General features: G+C 33.5%; 1 long non-coding RNA gene across 2 annotated transcripts in view; it reads right to left on the bottom strand.

The window, feature by feature from the left end:
* Positions 1-16,150, bottom strand: part of LOC144287923 (uncharacterized) — a 151,709-nt gene extending 135,559 nt beyond the window's left edge. Inside the window, exon 1 of one of the 2 annotated variants that reach the window (XR_013355746.1) lies at positions 15,733-16,150. This is a non-coding gene — a long non-coding RNA (uncharacterized LOC144287923). The remainder of the gene's footprint in view (positions 1-15,732) is intronic. The other variant, XR_013355745.1, reaches the window with a different exon arrangement.
* Positions 16,151-18,092: the final 1,942 nt, after the last annotated feature.

The following is an 18,092-nucleotide window of genomic DNA, read 5'->3' as shown; positions in this document are numbered from 1 at the left end:
ACTACTCCTTGTCATAAAGCTATGTAGTTTGTTTCTCCTCTGAATAAAGACAATTAGTGAATACTGACGGTTAAAGGTAGAGTTAAGATGAACTATGTGTGATAAATAGTACTATCAAGTCCTCTTACTTGATTACTAGTTACTGTTTATCTTGAGAACATGTCTGTAATGGGTTGTACTGATGTGGCTATACAAAAGGTTGAAAACTTTTTTCTGTCTGTGCAATCTCTTTATTGGATTGCCTATAATGAGTAACAACATGGTTAATGCTTATTCAATAAGAAGTGCTGTCTTTCTATACTACCTTTATGGAGAGGATTTCTAGATTAGAACATTTTTTATTATATTTTCCTCAGTCTAAAAGTATGATATCATATCACTATATATCCATTTCATAATCATACACTCTTATATTTGCAAGCACTACTTTGTTTCATATTTTTATAGCTATGCCAGCTTCCTTAAAGTTATTCATTTATTGCTGTAACGTTTTTCCACTCCTGCTTTGCATTTACTCATGGGAGTCTCCTTTTGTAGCTGGATTTTTAATCCAATCTGAAAAATATTTATTTGGACTGGTAAGTTTAATCTATTCATATTTGCTTTCATTGCTGAGATTTTCATTTTTTAATATCTAGCTTTACTTTGCTTTTTTCATTTTTTTATGTTTTTATTCTTCATTAAGTAGATACTTCTATTTCTCTTCTTTCCTTAAAGCTCCCCTATTTCCTTCTTCTAGTTTTTCTTTTTAATGTTTATCCTTGAAACTCCACTATTTTGACTTTAGAAACTAATACTAATTAAATTTATTATTTTCTTTACAATGTAAATACTTTACAGAACGTTAATGCCAATCAATCCCTTGTTGATTTACATGTTAATATTGTCTGGAGTTTTAGTCTTAAGTTTTATATTCCTTCAAGTGATACATTATTATTAATTATATGTTGTTATCATATTTTTAAAATTTTATATAGCTAATTTTTACTTTTTTGTTGTTATTGTTACTAATGTTTATGCCCATCATTCCTTCTTGTATTTCAGGTCTTTCTTCCATGATATTTTCATTTCTTCCTGAAGTGAAATTATGTTGTTGATAATAAAACCTTAACCTTTGTTTTTGTGAAAATGGCTTCACATTTCCATTGTTCTCAAAAGATACACATGTAGTAGAAAAGTGACCAAGTAAAAAGAAGATTAAAATATTCAACTGAACTAATCTAAATAGAGCAGGAGGAATTTGAAGAGCACCACGAGGCTAGAGGTCTTTACTTACCTTGGTCACCGATGAACCACAACTGCCCAAAGAGTTCTTCTACTTCTTTTTTTTTTTTCCAAAGAGTTCTTGAACACACTAAGTGCTCGGTAATTATTCAACGATGTTATGTATGATCATACAGAACTGGAAACTTTGAATCATATTCTTTCATAAAAGGAAAAGAATAATTGTAAGGAAACACAGGTGCTACAATTAAAATAGAAAGCTATGCAAGAACAGAAAAATTCCAAAGCTGGGGAAAGGAATGACTGGGAGAAATTTAAACAAAGTTATTTGTCCTCCCTAGGACTATTGCTTCTATAAACATAATTACTTCAATACAAGAATCAGTGGTGATTCTCTAATGAAAACAAATGTGGAAATATGAGAGAAATTTTTATTTAAACACATTTAATAAGTTGAAGAAATTCCAGATCAACAACCTCTGACAGCAGCCAATATCATACATAACTAAAATGCCTCAATGACATGTTAGATATGAGACTGTCCCTATGTAGAATGTGAATTTTCTTAAAAGATAGTTTGAGGAAAATGTGCGGTGCTTGAGTCACAAAAGAGAAAGGAAGTTTTCACAAGATGAAACTCATGATCAGTTCAAAACTTGGTGTCAAGGAAGAGTGAGGGTTAGTGGAAATTATGTGGTTTTAAATATATTGAAGAAGAAGGAAACAGTTTCAAGTCATGATGATTTAGGCCCATCAGAACAAGTTTTTAAATATAGGAAGTAGACAAAGATATCTAAAATACCACTTTCAGTATGTGGTGGTGGATAGCACCCTCTCTCCTCTTGACACTACAATCACTTAACTGATGGAAGATCACTCTTAATTCAGTGTAAAGCCTGAAAGCATCCTGTCCATTGTAATAGTTAATTTTGTGTGTCAACATGGCTGGTCCAGAGAGCCTAGATAATGTAGTCTAATAGTATTCTAGATGCTTTTATAAGGGTGTTTTAGATAAAGTTAATATTACATTGGTGGAATGGCCTTTCAACAGCTCAGCTATGGTGCCAGCTACATGACAATATCTCACAGAACTGAGGCAAGATTCTCCTAGAAGATTATATATGTTCTGAATCAGTGTCCAGTAAATGATGCTTTCTCAGATAGCTAGGATTCATAGGTACAGGAATGAAAGGATGGAAAGGAAGTTTTATCACATAGTTTATGCATAACGACAGAGTAGCAAAATGCCTGCTCCCTGTCCATGCAGCCTGGCCTGGAAATGTAGTTCCAGAGGGAGGAACACTTCCACCAGGGCACACAACAATGATTCCATTGAACTAGAAGTTTAGCTACCCAGCCACTTTAAATTTTTCATGGATCTGAATCAAAACGCAAAAAAAAAAAAAAAAAAAAAAAGGAGTTACAGTATTGGCTGGGGTGAATGATCCTGTTGACCAACGATACTACTCCTCTACAACAGAAATAAAAAAGAGTATGTCTGAAGTATAGAATATTCCCTGGGGTCTCTCTTAGTATTACCATACCCTGTGATAAAGTCAGTGGTAAACCGCAGCAGCTCAATTCAGACAGGTATAATAATATCCCAGAACCTTAAGGAATGAAGGTTTGGGTCATCTCAACAGGTAAAGAACCATTACCAAAAGAGATGCTTGCTGAAGGCAAAGGGAATGCAGAATTGGTTGTGGAAGAAGGTAATGATAAATATTATAGTCCTGCTATAAAACCAAGGACTGTAATTGTCATATTTCTTCTTCACTTTGTGTGATATATACATGTGTGTGTTTGTGTGACAGATGTAGTATAGCTATCTTTGTTTTCTTTCCTCTTATGCTCATATCATGTAATCATGTAATATAAGAAGTATTGACTTTATATCATAGTATTTAAGTAATGAGCTGTCAAGAATAGTAAACAATGCTCAACTTTTCATCCTCCTCTGGGCAATGACTATGTTTTTTGCTCCATGTAGAATAGTTGTATCACGTTAGGGGAAGTATGACGTTGGTATTATCTTTATTTGGAGAATAAATATGGTTTAAGGAGATGCATTTAGTGGCAAGTTAACAAAGGATGCTGGGTAATGGTGCCCAAATCTGTGGTAAAACATTATTCTGGAAGTTCTTGGATGTGATAACATTTACATTTAATTTGGTGAACTTGAGTGAAACAGATTGGTCTGCATAATGTAAGTAAGTGTCATGTGATCAGTTGAACCTCTGAGTAGAACAACACACTGATCTCTCCTGATAAAGATGGAACTCTGCCAGCCATATGGTCTTGGGACTTGAACAGCAACATCAGCTCTTCTCTGTTGTCTTCAACCTGACTGCTTTTGGATTCAAACTATAGTACCAGTTCTGATCTGGTTTATTGCCTGCCAGCCCACTCTGAGGATTTTGGACTTGCCAGCCTTCACAATAGCATGAACCAATTTATTAAAATAGATCAATTTATTCACACACACACACACACACACACACTAGTGGAGAACATCAATACATCCATGGTGGCAGAACACAGTAGTTTGCTTATACTGAATAAATCTCTAACTCCAGCACACAATATTCTATAACTGTCAACTTTTTTTGTTATTGTTTTGCAATACATCTTATTACCAATGACTGAGGGACATTTATAGCCAGCAGCTCTTATGTTTGAGTGAAGAGACTGAGTTTAGAAAGAGGGAGACAATGAGAAGGAGAGAAGAGGAAGAGACAGAAAAACAGTGATTAAAAAGAGTAGGTATACAAGCATATGAGAATGTGACACTAATAGCTTAGAGCCTGGATCAGAGTACAAATTCAATAAATGTAGCCTCTATTATCATAACCATTATCAACTGCAATTGTTATTGAATACAGAAAAGAATCATACCAAAAGGAGAAAATTAGACACCCTGTGGCTATGTTGATTAAAAAATGCTCAACCATGAGAAAGCTGAATTAAAGTTGCACCTTTCTTTCCTGCTTTATAATTCATCATAATGAATGTAGAAAAAAAAATCCTTTAAAAACTGATTTGATTATGCCTCCACTGATTATTATCCCATGTACAGAAATAGACCAAAATTGAAATTCTTTCTACCTTGCATTCTATAAGCATGCATAGAAATTTGAAAATGAAAATCTTAATGCTATAATCTGATTTAAAACTTATTTTACTTCACATGTATTCAACCTTGAGCAACTCTAAAAAGTAACTGAGGACCAATTATACCATATTACATTTTCTTACAATCCTTACAATTGTTTTCTTTCACCTACTGGTCTGTCTAAATTAAACTGAAGTATGTAAACAACAGTAACTTCAATAGTCCATCAGTTACTGCATATAGCTTAAAGCCAAGAAAGTCTAGATAATGAATAGCTCTCTTCACCCAGCCTGGATCTGGCACAAAGATGACATAAGACATAAAAAATTTTATCTACATTTTAGATGTTAATCCTACCTTCTTAGAAATTACACTGAATATAAATCAATTAACATAATCCAACGTCAGAAACTATAGAATAGATTTTTAAAAACATATGACCCAACTTATACACCATCTACAAGAGATTACATTCAAAGATTTGAATAAGTTGAAAGTGAAAGGATGGGGAGAAAATATCATGGAAATAGTTAACCAAAGGGAGTGGAACTGCTCAACTATAGTTAATATTGTTGTGCAGAAATGTGGAACCAGAAGAATCAAAACTACTGATTCTGATAGGAAAATTAGAAATGTGTATTTTTATTTGATGTCTTTTGAAATCAAAATGTTGGCTCACTTTTTCAGATTATGTAAGCCAAATAAAATAAATGTAAGGCCATGTATGTGGCCTCTTGGCTATTAATTTATGACCAGCTTATGACTTTCAAAAACAAATAATTCTTAATAATCCCTTGACCAAATGGAATGAAGAAGCATTTAAGACACCAAACTCTCATATGTTACGGAGATGGAGGAAGGATGTGAAGCTTGCAGATGAGAAACAAGTAATTTAATTTCTCTATTATGTGAAGCTTGCAGATGAGAAACAAGTAATTTAATTTCTCTCTCCAGCTATTCTGCCATAGAGACTTAAAACTTAAAATTTTACTTCTTTATCACAACATTTTTTTAAGAAGCAGCTTTTCACTGCTCCCTTGATAAAATGAGGAATTTATATTCTAGCCATTAATGTACTCAGGAATTTTAGTTCTAGATTAGTATTATGACTTGTATAAAATATCTTTTATACTTTATATCTTGTATAAAATATATTTTATAAAACTTCACTTGAAAAGCTGTATTTCTAGGTCAGTGTGCAGCATAAAATCGGTGTATGGATAGTTCTTAGCCACACATATATCCCACTTTTTAGTAGTACTATTCTAGAGTGCACTATGAACACTCCCTAGGAAATATTCAGGCCCTGGAAAGCATTTATCTAATGTAGGTTCTCTGAAACAAAGGATTGGATCATTCTGCTGTCAGGTTCTTTGGGTATGGTAGTGCCTAAAGATAATTTTATTGATTTGTTTTGTTTACTAGTACAGTATAAAAAATAATAAATCATCAGCATTTGTTGCTCACTGTGATCATACTGACCTAAGTTCCTTTATGCTTCTTGACAAATTACTATATATAACATTACAGAATTGACACTGTCCATTTTCCTCTATATGTATCATATCATATCATATCATATCATATCATATCATATCATATCATATATCATATACATTGTACTCTATGAGTAGATGCAGAAAAATAACTCGGTGACAGGTGAAAAAAATGGCCATTTTAGGTCATACTCAGCAGAAGATTGAAACTGCATTAGAAGGAACCAATATTATAGTAGGAAAACAATTAATAAAATATTCTTTACAATTTCTTTTATAGACATTAATTCTGCTTTTTTCCCCCACATGGAAGATTATATAGGTTGTAAACGAATTTCTCAACCATCCTAGGCCTGCCATTCATAATTGTTTTTTCTAAAATAACACCATCTTATCATTTATCTCAATGTCTACTTTGTTTGTTTAACTCAATTGGTATTTAATTGAGAATTTTAGTGATATGCATTATGACTGCAACTGTAAAGCATTTAAATGAATTTTAATGCAGAGAAATCAGTAAATATAGAATAAGAAAAGTCAACCATAGGTTTGAAATGATAAAAATATAGTGACATTTCAGAAGAAAGTATGACAGATACTGTAGTTTGGCTCACTCAACAGAAAATGGCTTTTTACCCTGCCTCCAAAAGAGAGGCTAGAAATCTTTTTTAAAATCCCTACATTTCTTTCAAATCTCTTAGGGGCAAAAAAATGTTCATGTGACTTACTTCTGAACTGTGAAATGAAGGAGAAGTCAACTGGCACTACCTTGATGGCTTTTCCATTTTCCTTTTCTAGAACGCCAGTGATAACTGGGAATATAACAGCATTGCTAAGGAAAATGTAGCAAGAGATAGAAGACCATTTCCTGTCATTATTGAGGCAGAATTTCATTCTTAGAGTACTACAAGTAGATTTATTTTTGAATGATGTAAACAAAGCCTTTTTGCTCGAGCTACTGTAATCAAGTCTCTCTTATGAAACAGAAACTCTGATATACAGAGAAAAAAAATCAGATCTTTGAAGACAAAATGATCATGGATATCAAGGAAACAGAGTCTATTTTTGCTAAGTTCTAAGCCATATCCAACATTATTTTGAAGATGTCAACTAGATATATTACTATCATTTAGAAACTCCTAGATTATTCTAAAATAATATTTTAGTAATATTTCTGCATTTAACCCTTACTGCCTGTCATAGTGAGTTCTACTCACCCAAACTGTTAATAATCACTTATGACAATAAATAAAACTTCTCAGTTTTGGCTCTCAGTCCACTCACTAATGTGTGTTCAATTCCTGGTGAGCAAATCATCTGCTCTGACAATTTTTACTGAAGCGCTGGTATCTCTCACTAAGTATATTCCTTCACATTATACACAGACACTCATTTTTTTAAAGTCTGAGTATGGGTGGGATTATAAATCAGAAGTTAAAGAGCTGCAACATTTTTGCATTGAAAAAACACCAGAAACTTCAAACACACCCTAGAAGATGAATCTCCATCTAGGAAGGTGTTTCTGGTCCACATGACCTTGATCATCAATTCCTAAATGTCTCAATGGGGATCTTATTCCATGCCAACACAACTCCATCAATACACAGGGAATCAGGCATGAATAAAAACTTTCCCTTCAAGAAGGCAGTGAAAAATTGAGCCAAATCTTGTGTGAGAAAAGATTAACATGGCAAATTTGGTTTCTCAATCCTAACGTGTCTCTACAGTCTTTTCGAAGAGAGACTGACTCTTATTCAAAACTATATATTCTTATGTTACTTATGCTCAAATTCTCAACCCTACATCAAGAGTTGCATGCTATACTGACTGTGCTAGCCATGTACCCCAAATAATACAGTAGTAAAACACAAATATTGAATGAAATAAAGTTTGCTTATAGAGTGTGTACATTGCAAACATTTTAATAATGATCTTGTCACACATCTATTATCTATCCATCACTAATCTATGATATTATAATTGTATTCTATAATGGATAGTTGAGTTTTGTTTTAATAGGCCTGACTGTCTTGCCAAATGTTGAAATCATATAATCCTTTTACCAAAAATCTATGTCTAATTACCAGGAATTAGAATTACAAGTAGCAATCTGGTAATATGAAGATCAAGACACATCCATATATGAAAAGTGAAAGGTCTGAGATTTTACTGAGCTTTGCAGGTTAACAAATTAGTCTTCCAATTTCTTGAATAGTGGCAGAAGACATAAGACTCCTAGGTCAAAGGCAAAGAACTTTACTACTCACAATAGCAATAGAGGAACATCGGCCATTTATAGAAGTTTCCCAAGCCTCAATTCACATAGGATGACAAGATGTAGGCTTGGTGACACCTGTTTATGCAACACTGTGTTACAGGAAAAGAACACTATGTAGTGGAAATCAAGAGATAAGAAAGTCAAAACAAAAGAGCTACAGTTGCCAGAACTGCTTGACATTCAGAAAACTGGAAAGGAGCACTTGAATAATATTGTATTAAATTTTTAAAGTAATCTCTATGCCCAACATGGTACTCAAATTCTCAACCCTAGATCGAGGTGCATGCTCTACTGACTGAGCTAGCTAGGCACCCCAAATAATATAGTAGTAACTTTAATATTTTCTTCATCTTGTTCATCTTGTTTCTTGTAGAAAAGACAAATGAACAGGTAGATGATCTTGACTTTACCTCAACTTTATAAATCTCTCACAGTTATATCAAATACTAACACCTCAATTTCATATAGAAGTTTTCAAAGATTTTTCTTTATCTTCTGTGTGAGATGAAGGCGGGGGATTCTAGGATGAGTAAGCCAATGCATCATGTCATTTTTATCCATCAAGTCATTATCACTACTCAAATTGTAGAGATGGAAGCATCTTATAAAGTTCTGATCTGGATAAATAAAAAAGAAATCAATTTCTAGATATATGATAGTGAAAATGCAGAATATCAAAGACAAAGAGAAAATCTTAGAATCTAAAGGAAATGAAAAGATCCATTTCACAAAATGGATCAAGTTGATTTGAAATATATATTTTTGTAGAAACAGAGATCAACTATAAATGAAATAATATCTTCAATATGAAGATAAAATAATTACATATCCTTCTAATTATTTTTTAAAATCAATAATTAAATATTGATAATTCAATAAAAAATTCAAAACCTTCTATGAAACAGTTATTTTAAAATGTGCTTCCAAGGGGCACCTGGATAGCTCAGTCAGTTAAGTGACTGACTCTTTTTGTCTCAGGTCATGATCTCCAGGTCATGAGATTGGGCCCCATGTCAGGTTACACATTCAAGGCAGAGTCTGCTTGTCTCTTTTCCCCTGTTCCTCTTCCCCTCTTCACCTCTCTCTTAAATAAATAAATAATAAAATGGACTTACAAAAGAAATTAAGTCCAGAAGTAAAGATGAGGCTGAAAGGAATAATAACATCATGTGGTTTTTCATTGGAAATACATCATTTTAAATTTTATAATTTAAAAAAAAATTCTCAAATAGACTAGCTCAGTACTAAAAGTAATATGCCTTGAATCCATATAATTTAGCAATTGAGAATGTGAGCTAGATGTCTTATATAAGGAAAGAAACTGAAATTTTACTCTATTCATACCTGTAGCTCTCTACTTCCCAGGAGTCTTAAAACAAAAAGAAAATTATTGATTTATACCATCTGCTCTAGTGTCAGTCACATTAAGAATTTTATCATCCTTTTCATCACTTTAAGAGAGAAACCATTTTTGTATTTTGTTTGTTTGCTTGTTTTTAATAGAATAGATTGCAAAAATAGTTCCTTTCAAATACTTCTTGGATTCCATTCAGTAGAAGGGTAGAAAAGAGTATAATATAAAATACACACTTCTCTTTTTCATTCTAGGTGAAATGTTCTAGTAAACATTCAAAGTAATACCTATCCTTCTCTAAACTCTTCCAAAATATTGAAGGGTAGGGAAAGCTTTCAAACTCGTTTTTGAATACTTACCCTTCTCTAAACTCTTCCAAAATATTGAAGGAAAGGGAAAGCTTTCAAACTCGTTTTTTACAAGGCTAATATTATCCTGATACCAAAACCAGACAAGATCACCCTCCAAAAACAAACAAACAAACAAAACAAACAAACAAACAAAAAATTACAGGTCAATATACCTGATGAACATAGATGCAGGGATGCCTGGATGGCTCAGTGGTTGAGTGTCTACCTTAGGCTCAGGGCATGATCCCAGTGTCCTGGGATCAAGTCCTGCATTGGGCTCCCGACAGGGAGCCTGCTTCTCCCTCTATCTGTGTCTTTGCCTCTCTCTCTCTACATCTCTCATGAATAAATAAATAAAATCTTAAAAAAAATAGATGCAAAAATCCTCAACAAAATATTAGCAAACTGAATTAAACAACACAGTAAAAGGATTATACACTATGATCAAGTGGGATTAATTCCAGGGATGCAAGGATGGTTCAACAACTCAAAATAATCAAAGTGATAAACCATATTAACAAAATGAAAAATAAAAGAAAATATAAAAATGAGAAATGCAAAATGAAAAATAAAAGAAAATAAAAATAAATGAAAAATAAAAATCATATGATCATCTCAATAGACGCAGAAAAAAAACTGCCAAAGCTCAACGTCCATTTATGATAAAATCTCTTAATAAGTGGTTATAGAGAAACTGTATCTCAACATAATAAAAGACTTGTATAACAAACTCACAACTAATATCATATCCAATGGTATAAAGCTAAAAGTTTTTTCTCTAAGATCAGAAAACAAAATGCTTACTACCCCTATTATTCAATATAGTATTGAAAATCCTAACAAGAGCAATTAGGAAGGAAAAGGAAATAAAAATCATAAAAATTATAAAGAAAGTAAAACAGTCAGTATATGCAGACAACATGATATTATATATAAAAGTCCTAAAGACTCCACAGTAACACTGTTAGAACTGATATGAATTCAATAAAGTTACAGGATACAAAATTAATATCTAAAAATCTGCTGCATTTCTATACACTAATAAGTAACCATCAAAAATAGAAATCAAGTGATCCCTGGGTGGCTCAGTGGTTTAGCGCCTGCCTTTGGCCCAGGGCGCGATCCTGGAGTCCCGGGATCGGGTCCCACGTCAGGCTCCTGGCATGAAGCCTGCTTCTCCCTCTGCCTGTGTCTCTGTCTCTCTCTCTTTCTCTCTCTCTATGTCTATCATGAATAAATAAATCTTTAAAAAAAATAGAAATCAAGAAAAACAATCCCACTTATAATTACATCAAAAATAACAAAATACCTTAAAATAAATTTAACCAAGGAGGTGAAAGACCTGTACAATGAAAACTATATGACACTGATGAAAAAAATTGAAAAAGACACAAATAAATGGAAAGATATCCCATGCTCATGGATTGGGAAGATTCATATTTGTTAAAATGTCCATACTACCCAAAACAGTCCACAGATTTAATGTAATACCTATAAAAAATCCAATGACACTTTTCACTGACTATAGCAAATAATTCTAAAATTTTTACAGAGATACAAAAGGCCCCAAATAGCCAAAACAATCTTAAAAGAGAAGAACAAAACCATAGGCATCATACTGCCTGATTTCAAACTATATTACTAACCTATAATAATCTATTACAAAACCTATAATAACCAAAACAGTATGGTACCACTATAAAAATACATACCTTGATCAATGGAACAGAATAGAGAGCCCATAAATAAACCTACCCATATATGGTCAAGTAAATTACAACACAGGAGTATATAATGGGGAACAGATAGTCTTTTCAGTAAATGTTGTTAGAAAAACTCTATGGAGAAGAATGAAACTAGACTACTATCTTACCCAATATAAAAAAAAAATCAACTAAAAATGGATTAAAGACTTGAATATAAAAGCCAAAATCATAAAAATCCTAGAAGAAGGGCTCCTGGCTGGCTCAGTTAGTAACGCATGTGACTCTTTATCACAGGGTCGTGAGTTTAAACTTCACATTAGGCCTACAGCTTACTTTAAAAAAAATTCCCAGAAGAAAACCTGGGCATTCAGTTCCTTGACATCAGTCTTAGCTATGTTATTCTGTATCTGACTCCAAAGGAAGGGCAACAAAAGTGAAAATCAATGACTGGGACTACATCAAACCAGAAATCTTCTGCACAGTGAAGGAAACCCTCAACCAAACAAAAAGGCAACCTACTGAATGGTATTAGTATATCCAATAAGGGGTTAATATCCAAAATATATAAAGAATTTTACACAACTCAATAATTTAAAAAAAAATCCAATTTAAAAAAAGGGGAGAGGAGCTGAAAGGACATTTTTTACAAAAAAGACACACAGATGGCCAATCAGCACATGAAAAGATGCTCAACATCACTAATCATTTGGGAAATGCAAATCAAAACTACAATGAGATATCACCTTACACCTGTTACAACAGCTATTATCAAGAAGTGTTGTCAAGGATGTGGAGAAAAGGGAATCGTCATGCACTCTTGGTAGGAATGTAAATTAGTGCAGCCACTATGACAATATGGTGGTCCTCAAAAAAAAAAAAAAAAAAAAAAAAGGAGAGACAGAGAGAGCTACAACATGATCCAGAAATTTCAGTACTGGGTATCCAGCCAATAATAATAATAATAATTATAATAAAAACATTAATTTTAAAAGATAAATGATCCCCTATGTTCATTCTTGCATTATTTACAATAGCCAAGATATGGAAACAATCTAATTGCTCATCAATAGATACGTGCATAAAAAGGATGTGGTATATGCAAAAAGGAATACTACTCTGATATAGAAAAAGAAAAAAGTCTTGCCATTTGCAACAACATAGATGGAATTTAAGGAGATTATGCTAAGTGAAATAATTCTGATAGAGAAAAATAAATACTGCACGATTTCACTCATATGTGGAATCTAAAAAACAAAACAAAATAAAACCCAGACTCATAGATACAGAGAACGCATTAGTGATTGCCAGAGTGTGGGGGGCTGGGGGGTTGGCAGGGGGGCAAATAGGTGAAAGAGATTAAGAAAAACAAACTTATAGTTATTAAATAAATAAGTCATGGAGATGTAATGTGCAGCATGGGCATATAGTCAATAACTTATGCTAACTTTGTAAGGTAACATTGTAACAAGACTCCTGGTGATCATTTTGCAGTGTATACAGACATCAAATCATTATGTTGTACCTGAAACTACTGTAGTATTGTATGCCAATTATATCTTAATTTAAAAATAAAATAAATCAGTAAAATTAGAGGTGCTCCCCTCAAGTACTTTATATCCCGGTGGAGGAGACAAAGACAAAATATCACTGATTCCTATGTAATATAATATATGTAAGAAGGCAAATACTCAGCGTGCTGAAAAGAGCAGAAGAGGAACATTTAAACCACCCAGATAATCTTAGAAAGCATTAAGAGCAGAAATGAGCTGAGGCTTGAAGAAAAAGAACTATAAATGTTAAAGAAAAATGTGGAGCCGGCACTTCTGTCAAAAGAAACCGTATGAATAAAAGAATAGAACCGTATGAAATGATATATTGTGTGAAGCACTTTGTACGAAGTTTGTGGTGTAAAAGAGCAAGAAATGAAGCAGGATCTATAAAAAGAGGCCAATTCATGGAAGGGCTTATGTATCATGCTTAAGGATTTAGACTTAATCTTTTAGGTGACAGAGAGCAATTGAAGAATTTAAACAGGGAAGTGAATGACACGGACAAATTTTGATTTTAAAATAGATTTCCATACTAAAGAGACTTGCATGAGTAAGCTAGCTCCATCATTTATTAATGACAGATATTAAGAAGTTTGCTTAAATCTCTGAATTTCAGATTCCTCATTGCTGAGAGACTTAAATGAGACATATAATAAATCAAAAGATAAAAGAAATCAACAAATGCACATAGTTGCAAGCTGCAGTCAGAATTCAGAAATGTGAAAATGGCAGCTGCACAGTCCAAAATGAGGAGATGTGCTACTGTGTTACAACAGATGATCAAGAGAATGTTCTCAGACAGAAATCTGACTGTAGGATGATAAAGCTACTATGAGAATACTCAATGAAGAATTCCTTGTAACAATGGTGGAAGAGAAAGTCAGGAATACCATGCTTAGAGGAGAGAGAGATAAATTATACATGATAATAAGGATAATACTGCAATCATAGTTTAGGGTATAAAGAAAAACCAGGTAAGATTGTCATAAGCTAGAGGGTAAATATCTCAGCAGCATTTAAAAAATATATATATATATGTATATATATAAGCATTTCCTTAACAGGAACTGTGGGGCTAAGGTCTTCGGAAATTAATCACTAACCATAATAATGGCAGAGATCGCTAAGGAGTGTTTAAGAAGTATATAAGAACTGGAGAAGAGGATGGAGTGAAAAAGAAACTTCCTTTCCCATGCCATAATTTGTTAATTCATTCATCCCACACATATTTGTAACATTCCACACAGATACTACAATGGTCTGTGATCACACATCATTTTTCTTCTGAAGTGTAAAATTAGTTGAAGAAAAATCATTAAATAACATTTAAGTTACGAATTATACATGCAATGAAGATAAGAATAACAGATTTAACAACAGCACAAAACATCCTTGGAATTGAAGAATTCCCTGAGAATGTGGTATATTATTTGAAATATGATGAATAAGTAGGAAATATGTAAATGCAGGTAGAAACAGGATTTTATGAAGAGGTTGTTGCATGGACTAAATCTTATACTAGGAGAAACAAGGTGATTTGTCCAGCAGGGGATGTGGTTGGAATAGAAAATGTACTTTAAAGAAATATAAAAATATTTAATCACCATCCTAAAAAAAAAAAAAAAAAAAGAAATGTAGTTGATACAGTGATTTGGCTATGAATCTGGAAAAATCTCCCAGAATAAGTTGCAAAAAGAGAAAGGCAAGGTTTAAAAAGAAAAGACAAGAAATCAAACCAGAAATTAAAATATGTCTCAATGAGACTAAAACCAGGGTAAAAAATGAAAAAAAAAATTAATCAAGAATTTCTCTGAACTGAAGGAAGACAGAGGTCTTTAATTTCAAATGATGTACAGAAGGCCAACCAAGATGAGTATAAACAATTCATTCCTGAAAACTATTTCAGAATTTCAAGGAGGAAAAAAATAGATATAAAAGGCTTCCAGATTTTTTAAAGCAGGTCCTCTATATTGCAACAATAATTAAATTTTAAACAGACATCTTCCTGGCTTTCCAGACCAAGTATAAATATCTTTAAAAATCAGAAAGAATGCAATTTTGACTAAAGGATGTTACTAAATTTTTAATTAAGTTAGAAGACAAAGATATTCTCTGGAACATAAAGATCAGAGAACAGAATTTCCATTCTAAGAAAGTTTTTAATATTGGTTAAAAGAAAAGCCAACCTACCTTGACTGAAACCTAAGGAAATATTTTATTTCACATAACTGCAAAGTTTAGATATTTCTGGATAAAATGGAGGATAAAGATCTTACAACAGAAAAAAAAAATCATTGGAGAAATAATTAATTGGAAACAAAGTCAAGTGGTCATTGCTCCTTACTTCATATCCTGTTTGAAAGAATTTTTCCCTGTAGTGGGATGTTTCCAAGATATTTTTTAAGTTTCTTTTTTTTTAACTTCTATTAATTCAGTTTGCCAAGATATAATATAACACCCAGGGCTGATCACATCACATGCCCCCCTTAATGTCCATTAACCTAGTTACTCCATCTCCCCACCCCACCTCTCCATGAGCAACCCTCCTAGATATTTTTCCAGAAAAAAAGTTTCTTGGTTTATTACTTGTACCCCAGCCTCTCCTGCCTCTTGGTTTGGGCCTCTAAAGGAGTCCCTTATTTAGTGTTATCCATGACCACACCTGGGAGGAAATTGGCAAGTGCTTATTCTGGGTCCTGATTTTCTGCATCATCTCACTTCCTGTAGGTTTGGGTGTATATGTCTTCATTTCTGTGTGAGAAGAGCAAGTGATGAATAGAGGATTGATTCCTAAGTGGAAATTCAAACATCATCTCTTAATCCCAGACACTGGGAAAGCAACTCCCTTAAAGTCAGATATTGTGTTAAGCCATGTTTCCGGATTCTAGAGCTGGAACTTGGAGTTATGTGTTTCCTAGCAACAATTCTCAGTTATATGTTCACTTCCCTAGCCCTTAATTTAATGACCTCTACTGAGGTAGCTGCTTTGGACAATTTGAGACAATGGTTCAGCATGGGGAGGCACAGTTAATCTGCACTTCTCCCTGCTATCTGCACTTCTACCATAAAAATAATTGTCTCTTGGGTCTGCCTGGTAGTATATAACAGGAGATTCATGGAAAGGGCCTGTGGGAATCAGGCTTCTCACGTAACTCAATCTTATTGACAATTTTTGTTCAGACTTCCTTACCTCTGCTAACACTAACAGGCTTTTTGTTAAATAATTTAGCTTTTATATCTAAACAGGGCTCCAGGTTATTATATTCTCAGCCATCCTTGGAGGTTGGCCAGGGGCAAAAAGTATGCCTTTCCTTTTCAATGAGTCGGTTTTAACTCCGGTCTGTATCCTTATATTACAGGATATTACCGAATCTATAAGAAGGGGAAAAGCTAACAATCCACTCTGACATCCTGAATTTTCCCTATTAAATCTCATAATGTACAATCATGTTAGATACATGGCTTTATTGCAAAGTGTAACAAGCATTTTGTCCATCTGTTTGATAACAGATAACAAGAATTGTAACTTTTCTCCTTGGGATTGCTGTGATTCCCATTGTCTCTCAAACTACTTCTACCTAGGCAATTTCAAGTTTGGATGATGACAAATTTCAGCAACAGATTCAGATAGGTACTAACAGTTAATAATTAGTCGGAAATATGATAGTGGTGACTTTTTTACCCCCCATACTACATATTTCTTAGACACACTATTTGTTTTTGTTGTTTTAATTTGTTGTGTTTAATTACCATTTACTTCAGGGTAAACTACAATCACAAATTTAACTCAGCCTTCAATTACAGTTTGAATAAAAGATGTTTTACTTTCCATTATAACTATGATAAAAATGTGTAACAATGAACACTTTGGCTTTTCACTTTTATTTGCATTTTAACTTCTAAGATATAGGGCTGCAAAGACAATTTCCAGAGCAGGGAAGGGAGAGACAGGTTGAGACAGAGAGAAAAACATACATCTTGCTCCAGTCATTTTTGTCCAGGATAGCCAAAAATAAATCCATTGATCAAAACATCTTGATCTCTGTAGCCTCTTTATTAAACTCCTAATTTAAGTGCAAGAGATTGAAATGATAATCCTGTCACTCTGTATCAAGACCCTGCTGAGCCCAGTTCCTTCTCCAAACTTTATGCCCAAATACTGCAGGGGCTGACTCCCCAGCTCCTGATGGTCCCACCCCAGCTGCCTAAATTTCAGAACATTTTAATGAATAAAAGATTAACATTAGGGATCCCTGGGTGGCGCAGTGGTTTAGCGCCTGCCTTTGGCCCAGGGCGCGATCCTGGAGACCCGGGATCGAATCCCACGTCGGCCTCCTGGTGCATGGAGCCTGCTTCTCCCTCTGCCTGTGTCTCTGCCTCTCTCTCTCTCTCTCTCTCTGTGTGTGTGACTATCATAAATAAATAACAATTAAAAAAAAGATTAACATTAAATATCAAGACTACATCAGTGAAGCTAAATTAATATTTAAAACCTAAATACAAATAAAAATAGAAAATATCAACCTTATATTTAATATCAATATATTAAGAACCATTTAAACTTGGCTTACATTATTATGAATTCTGAATTATAGACAATCCCCTAATAACTCATTAGTTACAGACTGACAGCACATATTCCTGACCCACCATGATTACTCAGTAATTATTTATTGAAGTGAATTGAACTTATGACCAAACTTTCACCAAACTCACTTTGTCTATTTGCTGGGTATAAGATATGAACAATTCTCCAGATCTTTTATCAGACTCCTGGTTGTAACAATGCAATCTGAGTTCTGGCTTTGAAATATAGTTACTAAAAATGTGTATCACTTTCAAATCTGACCTACTAAAATCTTCCTATAGTATCATTCTTTTCCCTTCCATGGTGATTTTGAAGCCTTGTGTTGATGTTGCAACAAAACAGGAAAAGGAACCTGGGTCCCTGAACCTAGATTTGGAGAATAGTCTCCCAACCAGGAACACCTACTTTAAACAGTTACATGAGTGGGACATGTT

The sequence above is a fragment of the Canis aureus genome, chromosome 17 (assembly GCF_053574225.1).
Source record: "Canis aureus isolate CA01 chromosome 17, VMU_Caureus_v.1.0, whole genome shotgun sequence".
Lineage (NCBI taxonomy): Eukaryota > Metazoa > Chordata > Mammalia > Carnivora > Canidae > Canis > Canis aureus.
This window is presented reverse-complemented; position numbering and strand designations above follow the sequence as displayed.